At 41.2% G+C, this 20918-nt stretch overlaps 1 pseudogene; it reads left to right on the top strand.

The window, feature by feature from the left end:
• The first annotated feature begins 16661 nt into the window (after positions 1-16661).
• Positions 16662-16942, top strand: LOC144679285 (small nuclear ribonucleoprotein G pseudogene; annotated as a pseudogene).
• The last annotated feature ends 3976 nt before the right edge of the window (positions 16943-20918 follow it).

The raw sequence follows: 20918 nt of genomic DNA on the forward strand, positions 1-20918 counted from the left end.
CTATTTCCTGTTAGCCAGCCAATCTTCTAACCATGCCAGTAAGTTACACCTATACCATGAGCCTTTATTTTCCACAATAACCTTTGAAGGCATCTTAAATGCCTTCTGGAAATCTCAGTATATCCCCTGGGCCTGATTTATCCACAACAAACGTTACTTCAAAGAACTACAATAAATTGGTCAAACATGATTTCTCCCTCAAAACCATGTTGACTCTGCTTGATTTTATTTTTCTAAGTGCCCTGCTATAATAATAGCTTCTAACATTTTTGTAGGGACAAACAGATGTTAAAGCAGAAAACTACATGCCATTTTGCTTATCTCCCTTTGAATAAAGGAGTTACATTTGCTGTTTTCCAATCTAATGGAACCTTCCCAAAATCTAGGGAATTTTCAAAAATTAAGACCAGATCAACTATCTCACCACTACTGTTAACACACTCTAGGATGAAATCTATCAGGACCTGGGGACTTGTCAACTAGCAGTTCCAACGGTTTGCTAAGTACTACTGCCCTGGTGATTGTAATTTTCTTGAGTTCCTCCCTCACTTCCATTTCCTGACTTGCAGCTATTTCTGGGATGTTACTTGTATCCTCCTATGTTGAAGACTGATGCAAAATCATCTCTGTTACAGGATATCACTGCAGGAATTCCTTAGGGTAGCATCTTAGGCCCAAACACCTATAGCTGCTTCATTTGCGACTTTCCTGGCCAGAAGTGGGGATTTTTGCTGATGATTGCATAATGTTCAGCACCATTCGTGACTCCTCAGATAATGGAGCTGTCCATGTCCAAATGTAGCAAAACCTGGACAATATCCAGGTTTAGGTTGACGAGTAATATTTGTGCTATTCGAGTGCCAGGCAAAGAGAAAATCTAACCATCACTCCTTAACATTCTATGGCATTGCAATCGCTGCCTATCAACATCATGGGGGTTACCATTAACAAACATTGAACTGTACTAGCCATAGCCATATAAATACTGTGGCTACAAGAGCAGGTCAGAGGTTAGGAATTCTGTAGTGAGTAACTTACCTCCTGACTCACTAAAGCCTGTCCACCATCTGTAAGGCACAAGTCAGTGTGATGGAATACTCTCCACTTGCCTGGATGAGCGCAGCTCTAACAACTTGACACCATCCAGGGCAAAGCAACCCACTTGATTTGCAGCCCATCTACAAATATTTGCTCCCTCCACCATGGATGCACAATGGCAGCAGTGTGTACCACCTACGAGAGATACTGCAGGAACTCGTGAAGGCTCCTTAGACAGCACCTTCCAAACTCATGGCTGATACCATCTAGAAGGATAAGGGCAGCAGATACACAGGAACACCACCACCTGGAAATTCCCCTCCAAGCCGCTCAACATCCTGACTTAGAAATATATCGCCGTTCCTTCACTGTCGCTGAGTCAAAATTCTGAACTTCCTCCCGAACAGCACTGTGGGCAGAAATTTCCCCCTGTCGGGGGGGTGAGGGGCGTTGGGCGGGTGCGAACCTGATTGGGGCCACTCCGCCATTTTACATGGGCAGGCCAATTAAGGCCCACCTAGCATGACGCGCGCCCGGAAGCGCTGAGTGCTCCCTGTGCGGGTGGGTGGTGGTGGTGGTGGTGGTGGTGGGGGGGGGGGGGGGGGTGCGATTCCCTGTGCGGGTGGTGAGGGGTGGGGGGGCGATTCCCTGAGCCAGGGCCTGCGCTCTTTCGTGCATGCGTGCAAAAGAGCGCAGAAACCTCCGAGGCACAGAGGTGCCTCGGAGAGATTAAAGTTTAAAAATTTGAATGAAGAAAAGAAAATGTTTTAAAACATGTCCCCTTATGTGACAGTGTCTCATGAGCTGGGACATGTCAATGAATTTTTTCAAAATTTTTTATTTAATTAATAAACCCTTTGTGAAACCCCATCCTGCCCGTGGATGAGGCTTCATGAAAAATGCGAAGGCCGCCTGGGCTCTTCGCCTGCCCAACAACCTTACGGTTGGACAGGCAATATTCTTAACAAATTTAATTACTTTCTTAATGGTCTTAATAGGTCTTTGACAGTTTGGTGGGTGCGCAGCTAAATCGGCTGTGCGCCCACCGAACTGATAATTTAAATGATGCGTGGTGACGTCACCACGTGTCGGTGAGCGGGCCCTGCCCCTGCTCACCGACTCTCAAATTCTTCCCTGTGGGTGCACCTACACCACATGGACTGCAGCGGTTCAAGAAGGCAGCTCACCACCACCTTCTCAAAGGCAATTAGGGACAGGCAATAAACGCTGGCCCAGCCAGCGAAGCCCACACCCTGTAAATGAATTTTTAAAAAAAACTTTTCAATTCATTTGTCATCTCCTTATTTTTATTATTAATTCCCCAGACTCACTTTCTATAGGACCAATGTTCACTTTGTTAACGCTTTTTAAAAATATCTATAAAAACCCTTGCTATCTGTCTTTGTATTTATAACTAATGTGTTACCCCCTACACCATGAGCCTTTATTTTCCACAATAACCTTTGATGTGGCATCTTATTATATGCCTTCTGGAAATCTAAGTGCAGTACATCCCCTGGGCCTGCTTTATCCACAGCACTTGTTATGTTTTCAAAGAACAACAATAAATTGATTAAACATGATTTTTCTTTCACAAAGCCATGTTGCCTCTGCCTGATTCCTTGAATTTATCTAAGTGCCCTATTATAATGTCTTTAATAAAAGCTTCTAACATTTTCCCTATGACATATTAAGCTAACTGGCCTGTAGTTTCCTGCTTTCTGTCTCCCTTTTTTTGAAGAAAGGAGTTACATTTGCTATCTTCCAATCTAATGGAACCTTCCCTGAATCTCGTGCATTAAAACCAATGCATTAATTATCTCATCAGCCACTTTTTTTAAGACCCTAGGATGAAATCCATCAGGACCCGGGGACTTGTCAACCCGCAGTTCCAACAATTTGCTCAGTACCACTTCCCTGGTGATTGTAATTTTCTTATGTTCCTCCCTCATTTCCAATTCCTGATTTATAACTATTTCTGGGATGTTACTTGTATTCTCTATAGTGAAGAACAGTGCAAAGTATCTATTCAAATCATCTGCCATCTCCTTATTTTCTGATCTTAATTCCCCAGACTTACTTTCTATACAACCAATGCTCACTTTGTTAACTAGTTTCTTTTTAAAATATCTATAGAAACTCTTACTATCTGACTTTATATTTCTAGCTAGCTTTTTCTTGTACTCTAACCTTTCCCTCCTTACTAGCCTTTTAATCCATCTTGCTGTTTTTTATATTCTGTCCAATCTTCTGACCTGCCATCCATCTTTGCACAATTATATGCTTTTTCTTTAAGTTTGGTACACTCTCTAACTTTTTTAGTTAACCACGGATGGTGGGTCCTCCCCTTGAAATATTTCGTTCTAGTTGGAATGTATCTATTCTGTGTATTCTGAAATATCCCCTTTTAAATGTCTGCCACTGTGTCTCTATTGACTTATCCTTTAAACTAGTTTGCCAGTTTGCTTTCATTAACTCTGCCTCATAAGTCATAATTGCCCTTAATTAAATATAAAATACTGGTCTTATACCTGCAATTCTCTCCCTCAAACTGGATATAAAATTCAGTATTATAATTACTGCTATTTTTTTTATTCTCAAAGTAAAGCTTTTATTTAAAAAATCTGAAAAAAAAGTGTTTGCATCAATACATATTGTACAACATACAAGCATCATGTAACTGCGGAGCCCAGAGGGCAAATTACTGCTATCTAGGGGCACCTTCCCTATGAGGTCATTAATTAGTCCTGTCTTGTACAATACTAGGTCTAGTATAGCCTGCTCTCTAGTTGGTGCAAGAATGTGCTGTTCTAAGAAACTGTCCTGAAAACTGTCAAGAAGCTATTAATATATAATTGGAAAATGTTTTTCTTTTAAAATAGAAGTTTAGTCTGTGGGTGTGTCTTAATTGGATTAAAGCCAGCTAGTCTGGGTGCTTTGTGTACTAGGTTTGAGATGTAAACAGAGAAGTGGAGGTGCATTTGCATTTTGTTGAATAGAGCATTCAAGAAGTGGGGTGAAATCTGGCACCTAGCTAGCAGAGACCAAGCAATATGTTTATATTACTAATAAAATTGGTACTATGAAAGGGGTTTTATGGTTAGAAGAGGTGGAGTTCAAAGAGGCTGGTGATGCAATGAGAATTTACATTCAATGAAATGAGCTGGATATAACCAAGAGCAGTTTTGTGTGAGTGCAGAGGCAATGTAAGATCAAAGCAGCTGTAAGCCTCCAACTGTCTCCACAGGAACCAAAGTGAAAAGAACCTAATTTTGAATTCATAAGGTGAAAATGCTTTGTCTGATGTCTGGTTAAATCTATGGGTTGCTGTTGCCTTAATGGAGATTAGTTTGAGAATTTATTAAAAGTTATGATAGTAGTAATTTGTAGCCATGTATATGTGTTTAATGTGTTGTAACTTAATAAAATATTTCATTTAGTTTTTACATAAAACCTCTTGAGAACTGGTGGTCTGATTCCTGAATTTAGGGTTGCATCTCAAACATACCACTTAAAAATATAGGTTATAACAATTGTTTAAAGTTTCCCTCTGGAATTTTTAAATAACTCAGCTTTACCAACTATTGTCGCATAACAATCGAGGGATCTTGCTGGGGTAAAAATATTTCTAATTCCTTGATTGGTTTAGAATTGGTGAATCTTGAGGTAACGAGCACGAGGAGCACTTTGAATTCAGGAGTTGGCGAGGTATTTTAGAAGTGGTGAGATTTGGCAATTGCTACAATTTGTCTGGGTATAGAAGAGAACTCTGGGTTGGAGAAAAGTAAGTTAACAAAATTGGCAGATAAGTTACAATTGGGATTACCTGCAGGAGCTAGGAAATCTGATATGGTTACAAGTATAGCACAGCATCTGCAGTTGGAAGTGATCCCTGACACTAGTGAGTCACAGCTGGAGGTAGTGAGACTTCAGTTGCAAATGAAGAAGCTTGAACTTGAAGCAAAGGACAGAGAAATGGCTTTTAAAAGGGAATTAGAAATGGTGAAAATAGAGAAGGAGGAAAGAGAAAAAGAGAGAATTCCAACTGAAAATGTTGGCAGTTAAAAAGAGATGCCAGTAGATGAGGATTTATCTCTAAAGTAGAACCCAGTGGGGAGATGTTTAGATTTGTACAAGCTCTTCCAAAGTTTGAGGAAAAAGATGTTGAAGCATTCTTTATTTCATTTGGGAAGCTAGCTAAACAGATGAAATGGCCACAGGAAAACTTGACATTATTATTAGAGTCATAGAGGTCTACAGCACAGGAGAAGGCCCTTCAGCCCATTGACTCTGCGCAGGTCAAACAAGTACCTAACTATTCTAATCCCATTGTCCAGCACTAGGTCCATAGCCTTGTATGCCATGGCATCGCAAGTGCACATCCAAATACTTCTAAATGTTATGAGGGTTTCTGCCTCTACCACCCTTTCAGGCAGTGACTTCCAGATTCCCTCCACCCTCTGGGTGAAAAGATTCTTCCTCACATCCCCTCTAAACCTCCTGCCCCTTACCTTAAATCTATGCCCCCTGGTTATTGATCCCTCCACCAAGGGGAAAAGTTCCTTCCTGTCTACCCTATCTATGCCTCTCATAATTTTATGCACCTCAATCATGTCCCCCTTCAATCTCCTCTGCTCCAAGGAAAATAACCCCAGTCTATCCAATCTCTCCTCATAACTAAAACTCTCCAGCCCAGGCAAAATCCTGGTAAATCTCCTCTGCACTGTCTCTAGTGTAATCACATCCTTCCCATAATGCGGATTCCAGAAGTGCACGCAATACTCTAGCTGTGGCCTAACCAGCGTTTTATACAGTTCCAGCATAACCTCCCAGCTCTTATATTCTATGCCTCGGCCAATAAAGGCAAGTATCCCATTTGCCTTCTGAACCACCTTATCTACCTGTCCCGATACCTTAAGAGACTGGTGGACATGCACACCAAGATCCCTCTGATCCTCAGTACTTCCCAGGGTCCTACCATTCATCGTGTATTCCCGTGCCTTGTTTGTCCTGCCCAAGTGCATCACCTCATACTTATCCGGATTAAATTCCATTTGCCACTGATCAGCCCATCTGACCAGCCCATCTATATCCTCCTGTAATCTAAGGCTATCCTCATCACTATTTACCACCCACCAATTTTCGTGTAATCCGTGAACTTACTGATCTACCCTCCAATATTCAAGTCTAAATCGTTTATATATATCACAAACAACACCGATCCCTGTGGAACCCTACTGTTCACAGGCATCCAATCAAAAGAACACCCCTCGACCATCACCCTCTGCTTCCTGCCACTCAGCCGATTCTGGAAATAATTTGCCAAATTGCCTTGGATCCCATGGGCTCTTACCTTCAGTATCAGTCTCCCATGCGGGACCTTATCGAAAGCCTTGCTGAAGTCCAAGTAGACTACATCAAATGCATTGCCCTCATCTACACACCTGGTCACCTCTTTGAAAAATTCAAATTGGTCAGATATGACCTCCCCTTAACAAAACCACTCTGACTGTGCTTGACTAATCCCTGCCTCTCCAAGTGTAGAATAATTCTGTCCCTCAGAATTGCTTCCAATAGTTTCCCCACCACTGAGGTTGGACAGACTCCTCCCTTCTTGAATAACGGTACCACATTGGCTGTCCTCCAGTCCTCTGGCACCTCTCCTGTGGCCTGAGAGGTATTGAAAATTATTGCCAGTGCCCCTGCTATCTCCGGCCTTGCCTCACTCAACAGCTCGGGATACATTTCATCCGGGCCTGGAGATTTATCTACTTTTAAGCCTGCCAGACCACTTAGAACCTCCTCCCTTTCTATGCTAATTTCTTTAATTATTATCACAGCCCATACCCACGTTGTCCTTCTCACTTGTGAACACCGACACAAAGTATTCATTTAGAACCCTACCTACATATTCCGGCTCCACACACAAATTACCACTATGGTCCTTAATGGGTCCTACTCTTTCCCTAGTTATCCTCTTATTCTTAATGTACTTGTAAAATAACTTTGGATTTTTCTTTATTTTACCTGCCAATGTTTTCATGCCCCCTTTTTGCTCTCCTAATTTCCTTTTTAAGTTCTCCCCTATTCTATGCTCCTCTAGGGCTTCTGCTGTTTTGAGACCTCGGTATCTGCCATAAGCCTCCCTTTTCCTCTTTATCTAATCCTGTATATCCCACGACATCCAGGGTTCCCTGGATTTGTTGGTCCCACCCTTTATCTTTACTGGAATATGTTGGTCCTGTACTCTCCCTGTATCCTTCTTGAATGAGTACCACTGCTCTGACGCAGATTTACCTAAAAGTAGCTGCTCCCAGTCCACTCTGGCCAAATCATATCTGATCTTATTAAAATCAGCCTTCCCCCAATTTAGAACACTGATTTCTGATTTCTATTGCTGTCTAAGTTGTTAGTTAGGGCACATAAGGTAAATGTTTCACTATCAGATGAAATGTCGGTGAATTATGATGTGGTGAAAAAGGCTAGTTTGAGTGTATATGAGCTGGTTCCTGAAGCTTACAGGCAGAAATTTAGGAATGTGAGAAAACAGTCTGGGCAAACTTATATTAAGTTTGAAAGAGTAAAACAAAGTAATTTTGACCGGTGGATGCGGGCGTTAAAAATAGAGACAACCTATGCAACTGTTAGGGAAGTCATTCTTTTGGCAGAATTTAAAGATTCAATCCCTTCAGTAGTGAGAACTTATGGAGGGACAGAGGGTTGATTCTGTAAGACAAGCAGCAGAGATAGCTGATGATTATGAGTTAGTTCATAGAGCTAAACCTTATTTTCACCACCCTTTCAAATTGGAAAAGGATAAAAAGTGGTAAGGTGAAAGGAAGGTAGGTAGTCAGGAAAGAGGAGTAGTTGGAAGTTCCCAGGAAGTTTTTTTCTCAATAAAAAAGGTGCTGAAGGCAGAAGTGACATTTGAAAATTGAGGTGTTTTCATTGTAATAAAGTGAGGCACACAAAGTCAGTGTGTTGGAAATTGCAGGAAAAATCCGTTGGAATTGTTGGGGTACAGAAAAGCTCAGGAAGTAAAAGTACTGTGGGTTCTGAGTTTCAGGCACAGGAGAAAGCAGTGGTTTGTGTACAGGTGAAACAGGGAGAATCAGTGAAAGGTAAAAAAGTGGGAATGTGTTCACAGTTTACTCAAGAGAATTCTGAGGAGCAGGTTCCAGAAATGTTTAAAGGTTTAGTATGTGAAGGGAAAGTCTTTCCATGTGTACAGAGTAGTGTAGGTAAAGATGTTAAAATTTTGAGAGACACAGGGGCTAGTCAATCCTTAATGTTGTGAGATGGTGGTTTTTGTTGTTCAAAGGGAGTATTGCAGGAGAAGGTAATAATAAGTGGGGTTCATGGAGATGCTAAATATATTCCATTGTTGAAGGTAAATTTAAAGAGTAAATGGAAGACAGGTGAAGTTATAGCTGGAGTGGTGGAAAAATTGCCCATTGCAGAAGTTCAAGTTATTCAGAGAATGATATAGCTGGATTGCAAATGTGGATGATGCCTATGGTAGTTGAGCAGCCTGTGCATGTGGTTTCAACAGAGGTGTTACAGAAGGAACATCTTGGATTGTTTCCTGATTGTGTTGTAATGAGGTCAAAGGCTCATAGGGAAGAACAAGATGAAGGAGATAAGCAGACAGTTCAAAGGCAAGAAGAAGGTGCCAAAGTTGAATTAGCTAACACTGTATTTGATAACATTGTTCAGGAGGAAGGAATACAGGACAGTTCCGCTGAAGTGTTTAACTCAGAGGTTAGTGGAATTACAGAAAAATAATTTGCAATTAAAATAGTTATATCAGAAAGCTCATTCAGAAACAGAAGCAAAATGTATTCCAGTATGTTATTTTCATCAAGGAGGTATTTTAATGAGAAAGTGGAGGATTGATTATGTTTCAGCAAATGAAAGCTGGAGTGAGGTGCATCAGATTGTTATCCCATTAGGGTATAGAAATCAGATTCAGAGGATTGCTCATGAAATTCAAATGGAGGGGGGAGATTTAGGAATTAGGAAAACACAGGAAAAGATACCGAGGATTTTTTATGCCCAGGATTGCACAGAGATGTAGTCAAATGCTGTAGAACCTGTCATATATGTCAACTAACAGGAAAACCACAAGCAGTGATTAAACTGGCATTTTTAATCCCAATACCAGCATTTGAAGAACCTTTTAGCAGGGTCATGATTGATTGTGTAGGACCCCTCCCTAGGACTAAAAGTGGAAATAAGTAATTAATGACAATAATGGATGTGTCTAGCAGGTTTCCTGAAGTGATACCTTTAAGAAATATTACAACTAAGAAGATTGTTGAGGAGTTAAATTTTTTTACAAGATATGGTTTTCCTAAGGAAATACAATCAGATGAGGGGTCAAATTTCATGTCACAGCTGTTTAAGGAAGTAATGAACAGTTTGGGGATATAACAGTTTAAGTCAACAGCTTATCATCCAGAGTCACAAGGAGCTTTGGAAAGATGGCATCAAACTTGAAAAACTATGATAAGAGCGTATTGTCAGGATTATCCACAGGATTCCATTTTTGTTATTTGCTATCAGACACTCCTAATGCTCCTAACCACCCTTTTGAATTTGTTTATAGTCATGAGGTATGGGGACCACTGAATTTGATTAATGAGAAATTGGTGGGTCAAAATTCTGAAACGACTCTCCTGGATTACGTATCAAATTTCAGGGAAAGATTGAACAGAGCATATGAGTTGTCTAGGGAATATTTAAAGCTATCACAGCAAATGATGAAAGTGAAGGCAGATAAGAAAGCTAAAATTTGCAGTTTTGCTTCTGGAGAGAAAGTGTTAGTTTTATTACCAGTACTAAGTGAATGCAAGATTTAGTGGGCCTTATAAGATTGAAAAGAAATTGAGTGAAGTAAATTATTTAATAAATACTCCAGACAGAAGAAAGAAGCAGAGGGTGTGTCATGCAAATTTGCTTAAAAAGTACTTTGACAGGGAAGAGGAACAAAAAGAGGTATTAGTGGTGGTAGATGATGAGAAAGAGGTAGAAATGCAGGACTCTGAAATTGATTTTCCTCGAATCAAACTAGATAATGACCATGTGCTTGAAAATTTAAATGAAATATTGAGTTACCTCCCAAGCAAGTATCAAAGCGATTTGGAAAAGCTATTGCAGTCACACAAACCTATTTGTGGAAATAAGCTGGGAAGGACAAATTTAGCTATACATGATGTATGTATAGAAATATCATCTTCAATAAGGCAACAACTGTATAGATTAAATCCAGCAAGTACAAAAAGAAATTGATTTCATGCTTCAAAATGATATCATTAAGTCTAGTTGCAGTAACTGGAGTTTGCCTGTTGTACTGGTACCGAAACCGGATTGAACACAAAGACTGGGTGTGGACCATCGAAAGGTGAATGCGGTGACAAAATCAGATTCATATCCTTTACCACGGTTGGAGGATTGCGTTGAGAAAGTGGGACAATCGAAATTTATTGCAAAGATTGACTTGCTAAAAGGATGCTGGCAGGTACCGTTGTCAGAGAGAGCAAAGGAGATATCAGCTTTTGTAATGCCAAGTGGACTATATCAGTTTAAATTCATTCATTTGGAATGAAGAATGTACCTGCAACATTTCAAAGACTGACAATCAGTGTAATTGCAGGTCTCAGCAATTGTGCCGTTTATATTGATGATCTAATCATTTTCAGTCAAACGTGGGAGGAGCATTTACAGCATCTGGAAGGATTATTTACTCGAGTACACGAAGCTAATTTGGTGATGAATTTTGCTAAAAGTGAATTTGCAAAAGCGCAAGTTACGTATGTAGGCCATACCATTGGACATGGTAAGGTGGCTCTGAGAGATGTGAAAGTCAAGGCTATCGTGGATTTCCCAGTGCCTACAACAAAACAAGGAGTTTTGAGATTTCTGGGCATGAGTGAGTTTTACTGAAAATTTGTACCAAATTTTAGCCAAGTGGTTGCTCCACTGACTGAACTATTAAAAAAGAACAAGAAGTTTCAATGGACACTGGAGTGTCAGAAGTCATTTGATAGTTTGAAAACTATATTAACTGTGACACCAGTTTTGACATTACCCAATTATGTCAAGCAGTTCAGGTTGGCCGTGGACACAAGCAATATAGACATTGGGGCCGTACTGTTACAAGAAGATGACACTGGAATTGAAAAACTGATAGGGTATTTTTCAGGGAAGCTGAATATACAACAGAGAAGATATTCAACGATTGAAAAAGAGACTTTGGGTTTGGTGTTAGCATTGCAGCATTTCGAAATTTATGTTGCAAACAATTCATCGGAAACAATTGTTTATACAGACCACAATCCTTTCAAGTTTTTGGACAAATTTCAAAACAAAAGTGCAAGACTTTACAGATAGAGTCTATGATTACAACCATTTAATCTACAGATTATACATATTGCTGGAAGAGAAAATCTGTTCGCAGATGCATTATCAAGGGCAGAGGTTTCTGCCCACCGAGCGGGCACACGAGATGGGACATGGTAATAAATTTCACTAAAACTTTATTAAAGTTTTTTTAAACCCTACACGAAACTTCATCCTGCTGGTGGATGAGGTTTCATGTTTTTTCAGAAGCCCGCTGGGGCTCCTGGCCTACCCACCAACCTTAAAGTTGGACGGGCAGGTCCTTCAATTGTTTTAATTATCCTGTCAATGGCCTCAATTGACCTAATTTTGCTGATTTTGCTGCACCCCCGCCTTCCTGAAGATTTAAATGGGGCGGGATGATGTCATTTTGTGCGTCGGCAAGCAGGCCCCACCCCTACTCACCAACAGCAAAATTCAGCCCCAAGAGTTTGAAGCTTAAAGGAAAATGGATATTTTTTTAAAAAACCTGGACACTGGAGTGATTTCTGTTGATGCCAAGGACTTGTGCATATATATTTTTATGTTAATGCGTGCATCTGGTAATGTAATAGTTTAATAAGTATAAGAGATAATATGAGATGGGTTATTAAAAATGAAGCTGTCTTTTAGAATTATGATGGTTCATTTTTCAATAGGGAGGGGGATGTCATGAAGCTATTAATGTATATAGCCAGCTAGTCTGGGTGCTTTGTGTACTAGGTTTGATATGTAAACAGAGAAGTGGAGGTGCATTTGCATTTTGTTGAATGGAGCATTCAAGAAGTGGGGTGAAATCTGGCACCTAGCTAGCAGAGACCAAGCAATATGTTTATATTACTAATAAAATCAGTACTATGAAAGGGGTTTTATGGTTAGAAGAGGTGGAGTTCAAAGAGGCTGGTGATGCAATGAGAATTTACATTCAATGAGATGAGCTGGATATAACCAAGAGCAGTTTTGTGTGTGAGTGCAGAGGCAATGTAAGATCAAAGCAGCTGTAAGCCTCCAACCGTCTCCACAGGAACCAAAGTGAAAAGAACCTCATTTTGAATTCGTAAGGTGATAATGCTTTGCCACGTGTCTGGTTAAGTCTATGGGTGTCGTTGCCTTAATGGAGATTAGTTTGAGAATTTGTTAAAAGTTATGATAGTAGTAATTTGTAGCCATGTATATGTGTTTGTGTTGTAACTTAATAAAATGTTTAATTTAGTTTAATATAAAACCTCTTGAGAACTGGTGGTCTGGTTCCTGAATTTAGAGCTGCATCTCAAACATACCACTTAAAAATATAGGTTATGACAGTTGCTTAAAGTTTCCCTGTGGAATTTTTAAATAACTCAGCTTTACCAACTGCTCAATCTTAACAAAACATTCTATGAAATCCTCATCTAGGCTACCTTTGCCCATCTGATTTTTCCAGTCTCTATGTAGATTAAAATCCCTCATGATTATTGACATACCTTTCTGACAAGTTCCCATTATTTCTTCCTTTTAGACCCCATCTTACCTTGTGGTTAATGTTAGGGGGCCTGTACACCACTCCCACAAGTGACTTCTTGCCTTTATAATTTCTCATCTTTACCCAGACCTTTGTTACAATTTGGCTTCTAGTCTCTAACAATTGCTCTCCTAAACACAAGTTAAAATGAGCAAATGTGGTAAACTTTTGAAAGATTCTTCAGTAGTGAAAATACTTGACTGGGAATCTATAGAATAGCTTGCATTCTTTTAATAGAAATACAGAAAATACTGGAAAAACTCAGCAGGTCTGACTATCTGTGGAGAAAGAAACAGAGTTAACATTTCAAGTCCCTATGACTTCTTCAGAGCTTTCTTTTAACCTGGTTCAACCCATCAGTTAACAAGGCATTTACAAACAGAGCTTAAAACAAGTTTCTTAAACCTCATGCCCAAGCTTTTGTTGCATCCTCAGCTAAAAATTATGTCATGGTTTGCTTTTTATTTTAGTTTACAAAGAAGGAAATAATTTTCATTTAATATACTGTACTCACCTTTGTTCCTCAATCTAGGTAAAGCTAAATGACATGATGGGTATTGAATTTAAATTAATTGAATGGATTATTTGCTATCGTTTGTCCAATTTAGCTTGCCAAAAGAGCTGTTCTCAGATGACGGTGCAGTGTAAGGACCTTGGATGGCAGGAATAGAATGTTTGTAATCCATGTGGGTTTTAGCAAGGTTTCTGACAAGGACACCCATTGCAAACTGGTCAGAAAAATAAGAGTCCATGGATTCCAAGGGTAAGTGATAAGTTGATCCAGAATTGATTCAACGACAGGAAGAAAAATGTTATGGTCAATGGATATTTTCTTTCAGAAGACTGTGTTTCCAGTGGGATTCCACAGGACTCTACTATGTCCTTCTTTGTGTGTATTGTGGCTTTCATATTTTCAGTGCTTTTTTCATCATCATCTGTCTTCAAATGGGAGACCCCTTATTTTGAAACTGTTTCCCCCATTCTAGATTCCCCCACAAGTTGAACCATTTTCTCAGCATTTACCCTGTCCAGCCCCCTCAGAATTTTATGTTTCAATAAGATCACCTCATTCTTCTAAACTCCAATGCATATGGGCTCAACCAGCTCAAGGTTTCCTCAACCCCTTCGTCTCAGGGATCAATCTAGTAAGCCTTCTCTGAACTGCCTCCAATGCAAGTACTGGCCTCATTATCCAGTTGATAGGAAGAAATCTGTAGACTGCAGGAAGATATATGGTCTGGTCAGCACTTTTTAAAAAATGTAGCTGGTGACCTTTCACATTGCACTGTCTCTTTTTAAATTTTTGGCATGACTGCATTGGACACTTAATCACAAACCAAGATGTGTGCAGTGTCTTGCAGGCTGTTACGTGGCCACACAGCTTAGCAGGAACATTGTCAAGAGGGCAGAAAGCAGCAAATGGATTTCAATTAGAAGTGTGAGGTTATGCATTTGGGAGGATAGACAAAACAAAGGAATACAGAGAGACCTTGAAGTATATGACTGCAGATCCCTGAACATAGCAATTCAGGTAGATAAGGTAATTAAGAAGGCACATGGAATAAAAAGATTCATTCATGGGATGTGAGTGATGCTGGCAGGGCCAACAATTATTGCCCATACCTAATTTCCCTTTCCTTTTATTAGCCAAAGCATAGAAGATGAAAATGGGAAGGTTATCCTAGAGCTGTACAAAACCGTAGTTAGGCCACAGCCAGAGTACAGCATACATTTTCAGTCACCACATTATAGTAGAGATGTGATCTCACTGAAGTAGGTACAGAGGAGATTTACTAGAATGTTTGCCAGGACTAAGAATTTTAGCTCTGAGGGAAAGATTGTTTAGTTTAGAGTTGCCTTCTTTGGAACAGATAAGGCCTAGGCAGATTTAGATGAGGTGTATAATATTATTAGGGGCCTAGCTAGGTCTTTGTATCCAATCTATTTCCCTTAGTAGAGAGGTCAATAACCAGGGGTGGGGAAGGGTGGGGGGGTGCATAGATTTTAAAGTAATTGGTAGGATTAGAGGACAGTGGGGAAATCTTTTTGCCCAGAGGATGGTAGGGATCTGGAACTTGCTACCTGAAAGGATCGTGGTGGCAGAAACCTTCATCGCATTTGAAATGTACCTGGTTACAGATCGAGCTGGAAAGTGGTGTTAGGCTGATGCAGACATGATGGACATTGTGGCCATGTAAGTTTTCTGTTTCTATGAACAGATTTCAGGCAGACCAGATTGGAAAGTTCAAAGACATAACTAGAAGAGTGCTTGTGAATTAAATTGGTAATTTGAGTGTTGGGGGGATAGTGTGGATAAAGGAATATTGTCTGGTGGGATGTGTTCCCTAGAATGGGGGTGTCAGCTTTTAACATTAAAGAAATAGTGAGTTGTATATCCAAGCTTTTGCAAGTAACACAAGTTAGGAGGCACAGCAAGTTGTTTAGATGTAAGCAGGAAGTTATGAAAGGACAAAAGTGTTCAAATTTATGGCAGATGAACTTCATGTGAAATCAGAGATCATCAGATTTGAGAGACAAATTGGATTTTTTTAATAGGCAAGAGCTGTGGAAGAACCAAGGAATTTTCATGTCCACGTAAACACCACTAAAAGCTAGTGCACAGGTGTAAACTTAAATCACAAAAACAACTTGACCTTTTGATTATCTTCGGGGGCTTAGAATCCAAAAAAATTGCTCCAGTTTTTTAGTATTTAATTCAGTTCTAGTTGGAGTACTAGTCAATTTTGGATAGTGCACCTCAGGAAGGATATATTGGCCTTGAAGGATGACAGCACAGGTTCACTATTATGATGGCAAGGATCAGGGTGTCGCAAAGCATTTCACAACCGATAAAGTGCTTTTGAAGTATAGTCACTTGCTGAGAAGGGGATTGCAGCCAACTTGCACACTGATCTTAAACAACAAAGTGACAATAACTAGATCTGGGTTTTTTTGTGATAATTGATAAATATTGGGCAGGGCCTACTAAAGTGGGATAGGGGATCTTTGACATCTGTCTGAGAAGGCAGACAGGGCCTTGGTTTAACATCTCACCAGAAAGATTGCACCGCTAAGAGTTCAGTGCTCAGTTTTAATGTCATCTTAAATTTTTGTGCTCAAACCCTGGAGTGGATCTTGGGCCTAATTCTGATTCAAGCTAGAGTGCTATCAACTGAGCCCTCAAGTGGATGTAAAATATGCTATGGCACTATTTCCCTGGTGTCCTTGTCCACCACCTGTTCTTCAACTGCACCCCCCCACCTCCCCCTGTTCCAACATCCATCTTCTATCTGAAAGGAAAGGGTAAAAGGGACAAAAGAAATAAGGAGCAACATAGAGAGGCAGACGGAAAGGGGTAGACACAGAATTTCTGAAAGGTCCTCCTGACCTGCCATAGCTTTGTCAGAAAATTGCCAGAAGCTGTTTGCAATTTTAGCCAGAGTTTGCACAGCAGCTAATGAGGAAACTTGTGCAGAATTTCACTGAGGAAAATTGAAACACAGGCAGCAGGTGAGAGAGATCATGGACAAAACTTTGGTGGCCAAATGGGGATGGGAACTGAGATGGAAGAGCATGTAATTTCCCAATGTTGTTCCATTGGTCAGTGATGTTTGTGACAAGGAGTGAATGTGGCACCCAGGATATGGCCAGATTCTGAGCAATGACCAATTAAGGCTGGTAATGAGCTTGTCAGCTTGTTAAATGCTGGTTTGTAATCTGAGGAAAGGCGGGAGCTGAGAGTGAGAGAGAGAAAGTTCCAGAGAGAAATAAAAAGCAACCTCGCCGAGAAACATGAGCAAAGCCCATCCGCCAGGCTCAAGAAGTTCATGGACAAGAAACTGTCACTCAAACTGAATGGTGGGAGACATGGGCAAGGAATTCTGCGTGGGTTCGATCCCTTCACGAATCTTGTCGTGGATGAATCTGTTGAGATGGCACCTGGGGGGCCAGCAAAATAATATTGCCATGGAGGTTATCAGAGGGAACAGCATTATCACACTGGGACCCTCAGAGCGAGTATAGCGCGGAGGTTATCAGAGGGAACAGCATTATCACACTGGGAGCCTCAGAGCCAGTATAGTGAAGACTGCTGTATTCCTGAAAACATGGAAAAGAACGTTGCGGAGACAGCACGTACATCATTTTGAGCCCTCGAATTTTTTGTCCTTAGTTTTTGTGGTAGAATATGTCAATTGGTTGAATGGTTTGAAGCGCAATCTGCCATTTTTGTGAATACTTTATTATTTGTACTTGTGGGACCTAAAGGACATTAAGTATGTTTTTGTAAACAAAAACCATGCTGGATCTGGATCAGGTCAAGTAGAAGGGGGGGTGTCAATGCAATGGAGAACCAGTGGTAACTGCCATTTAATGAGAGGCTCATGGGGGACATTAATTTATTGGCACACAATGACGTCAGATGAGCAGAAGTAGTGGAGAAAGTGTTTTTTGTGCTAAAAACAGAAAATACTGGAAGAGCTCAGCAGGTCTGGTTGCATCTGTGGAGTGAGGAAAACAAGCTAACATTTCAAGTCCAATATGACTCGTCTTCAGAGCTTCAAAGTGGTTTTTATGTGCTCAGTTGATTGAGGTTGTGATCCTCTGAGGATTGTGGGATGATAATAGGGGGATCCAATAAGCATTGAGTGTAGCTGACAGCAAGCAAGACAACAACTGGATGGAGATTAAGGCACTTGGAGATAGAGATGAGGGACAACAGCCTCAGGAGCAAATACAGAGCCCTAGGCAAGAGGAGGGCAGAGGATCGAGGGGCAATGAAGGCCATATACTCGGTATTGAGTGTAATGCTGAAGATGAAGTTACCTGGAAAAATCACAAAATCATTGTCATAGGAAACTATGGCTCATAGGAACTGTACCAGACAAATGGTATGTGAGATTTGTGCGCTCCTTGAGGAAAACCTCAGACAATGCTGTACTGGTCAATGTGCCCTGCCTCGAGTGGTTAAAGTCACTGTGCCCCTGAGGTTCGTCAGCTCCGGCTTGTTACAATGGGCAGCAATAGACCTTGGTGGCATCTCTCAAGTAGCATGCCACTGCGTCTCACAAGTCGCTGATGCTCTACTTGTCAGAGCTGGACAGTACATACAATTTCAAACAAATGGGGCCTCGCAGGCACAAAGGGTAGTGGAATTCAGCTCCATCACTCGATTCTTGCAGGTGTAGAGCATCATTAATCACACCCATGTGACCGTCAAGGCACTGAATGAGTAGCCAGTGAGATTCAGAAATAGGAAGGGCTTCCAGTCCATAAGTGTTCAGCTGGTATGCAATCGCAACAAAGGTTTTATGCATCTGTGTGCTCACTATCCTGACAGCTGACCTGACACCCTCATCCTCTGCCAGTAGAGGGTGCCAGTGCTCTTCATGTCACCACTGAGGTTCTGTGGATGGTTTCCAGGGGAACAAGGGATATCTCTTGAAGAGATGGCTATTCACAACTTTGAGAGCATGAGACGGAGGCACACAGGAGCTACAACCAAAGCCATCTGCTCACAAGAACCACCATACAGCAGGCCAGCAGGCTTCTTAACATGCAGTTATGGTTCCTGAACTAGTTTGGGTGGCACCATGCCGTACACATCTGCAAGGGTCTCGTGCATTGTGGTAGACCACTGCACTCACCATAACATAGTCCTCCAGAGGGGTGTGAACCTTGGAGAGGGTGAAGCTCTAGATCAACACAGTTCCTTTGAGGAAAAGGAGAAGGAAGATGAAGAGGTGAACAGTGCCCATGCTGCACAGCGGTTGGCCAGGCCTGTGTCAGGAATCCAAGCGCTCTTCAGGATGATGTGAATGGGAGGGCACTTGTGGTCCAGGCACTTTTTCACCTGAGCACTACTCACCCAGTAGAACTGCAAGCTCTAGTACTCACTTTGCTCTGATTATGAGAACACGTAAGTTAAAATACACAACTTTGAATAGGAACATAGAAACATAGGAGCAGGAGAAGGCCATTCAGCCCATCGAGCCTGCTCTGCCATTCAATACGATCATGGCCGATCATCCACTTCAATGCCTTTTTCCCCACACTATCCACCTATCCTATTATGTCATTAATATTTAGAAATCTGTCAGTCTCTGCTTTAAACATACTCAATAACTGAGCTTCCACCACCCTCTAGGGTATAGAATTCTAAAGATTCACAACCCTCTGAGTAAAACAAAAATCTCCTCATCTCGGTCCTAAGTGGCTTCCCTTTTATTTTGAAATTGTGCCCCCTGGTTCTAGACTCCCCAACCGGGGGAAACATCTTACCTGTATGAACCCTGTCTATCCCTTTAAGTATTTTGTAGCTTTCAATGAGATCTCCTCTCATTCTTCAAAACTCTAGACAGTACAGGCCCAGATTCCCCAAACCCTCTTCATAAGACAGTCCAGCCATCCCCGGAACAAGTCTGGTGAACCTTCATTGCACTCCTTCCATGGCAATAATATTCTTCCTAAGGTCAGGAAGCCAAAACTGCACACAGTACTCCAGGTGCGGTCTAACCAAGGTTCGATACAATTGAAGCAAGACTTTGCTACTCCTGTACTCAAATCCTCTTGTGACAAAGGCTAACATTCCATTAGCTTCCTAATTCCTTGCTGTACCTGCACATTAGCTTTCAGTGACTTATGGACAAGGACACTAAAGTCCTTTTGTACATCTACACTTTCTAAATCTCTTACCATTTAAGAAATACTCAGCATATCTATTCCTCCTACCAAAGTGGATAACATCACATTTTTCCACATTATATTCCATCTGCCATGTCCTTGTCCTCTCACTAAGTCTGTCCAAATCCTCTTGAAGCCGCTTTGCATCTTCCTCACAACGCACATTCTCACCTCGCTTTGTGTCATCCGCAAACTTGGAAATATTACATTTGGTTCCCACATCCAAATCATTGATATATATTTTTAGAAAATAGAGATAGTTTAAGTAAGCTTTATTTGTATTTTGTGGGTGTCAGGAATGAGTTTTAGCTTTAAAGTTTAAGTTTGATTTGTATTTCTATATCTGTATGTTAAGAAAGGTCAAATTGTGTTTTATTTTCACTTTAAAAAAGTGCCTGCATTTCTAATGAGAGTTTTATGACTTAAGCTAAGGTAAACAAACAAGGGTAGAAGAATTGGACTCTTGCCTAGCAACAGGGGGCAGAGAGGCAGGCCTCTCCCACAGACACACACACAAGAAAGACAGCAGGTTGATTTGGAAGCTGCTGGAGTTCAGCTAGTTTGGAAGATAACTGCCAAACTGAAGCCACCTGGAAGGGACAGATAGCCAGTCCCAAGCTAAAGAAAAACCCCAAAAATCCAGGGGAGCAGAAGAGGGGAAAGCAGACCTTCCAGTCAAAGGAAGGACAGGAACCTGGAAAAGGTCCTGTTAAGTGAAGTTAAGAATGAGGGGCAAAGAGAAAGGATTCAAACTTCAGACAACTGAAGGTCTGTGACTCTTTGCTCTGGGCATGTGAAGCAGTAGTGGTACTGTCAATGGCTGAGTGCATGAGGGAGAGTGCATGGAAGACAGCTTGAATGCATGTGGTAACCCAGGAGAGAGGAGCATTGGAAAGAAAGTTCGAAACCCTGGAGGTGAACCCTGGCGGAAGGCGTCTGAGAGAAAGTGTTGGTTTGGGAGAAGATTCTAAGGCGAGGTCTTGGAGAGTGAAGATTGGAAACCCTCATGTGAAAGACGAAGTGCAGTGAGACCGGTTGGGTCATGATGTGAAAGTGTCTGGGTGAACAATGTGCTTGCACATGAACAGGGGAGAGACCTCATCCTGAGTGAGACACAGCCAGGGTGAGTGTGGGTATTGGCAATTTGGTGCACAGTGGGAATTTGGTGCATAGGGGAAGAGGTGCTCTTTACATTTTTTCTTTGCTATCCAACTTTGTAAATCTTTAGAGAGTGGTCTTGCCCTGCTGCAGCAGTAGAGGCTACAAGGGAAAGGAGCGACTGGTAAGTAGTGGGTAAGGTCAGGTAAGTATTTACTAC

Source organism: Cetorhinus maximus, chromosome 4 (assembly GCF_964194155.1).
Source record: "Cetorhinus maximus chromosome 4, sCetMax3.hap1.1, whole genome shotgun sequence".
NCBI classification, from domain to species: Eukaryota; Metazoa; Chordata; class Chondrichthyes; order Lamniformes; family Cetorhinidae; genus Cetorhinus; species Cetorhinus maximus.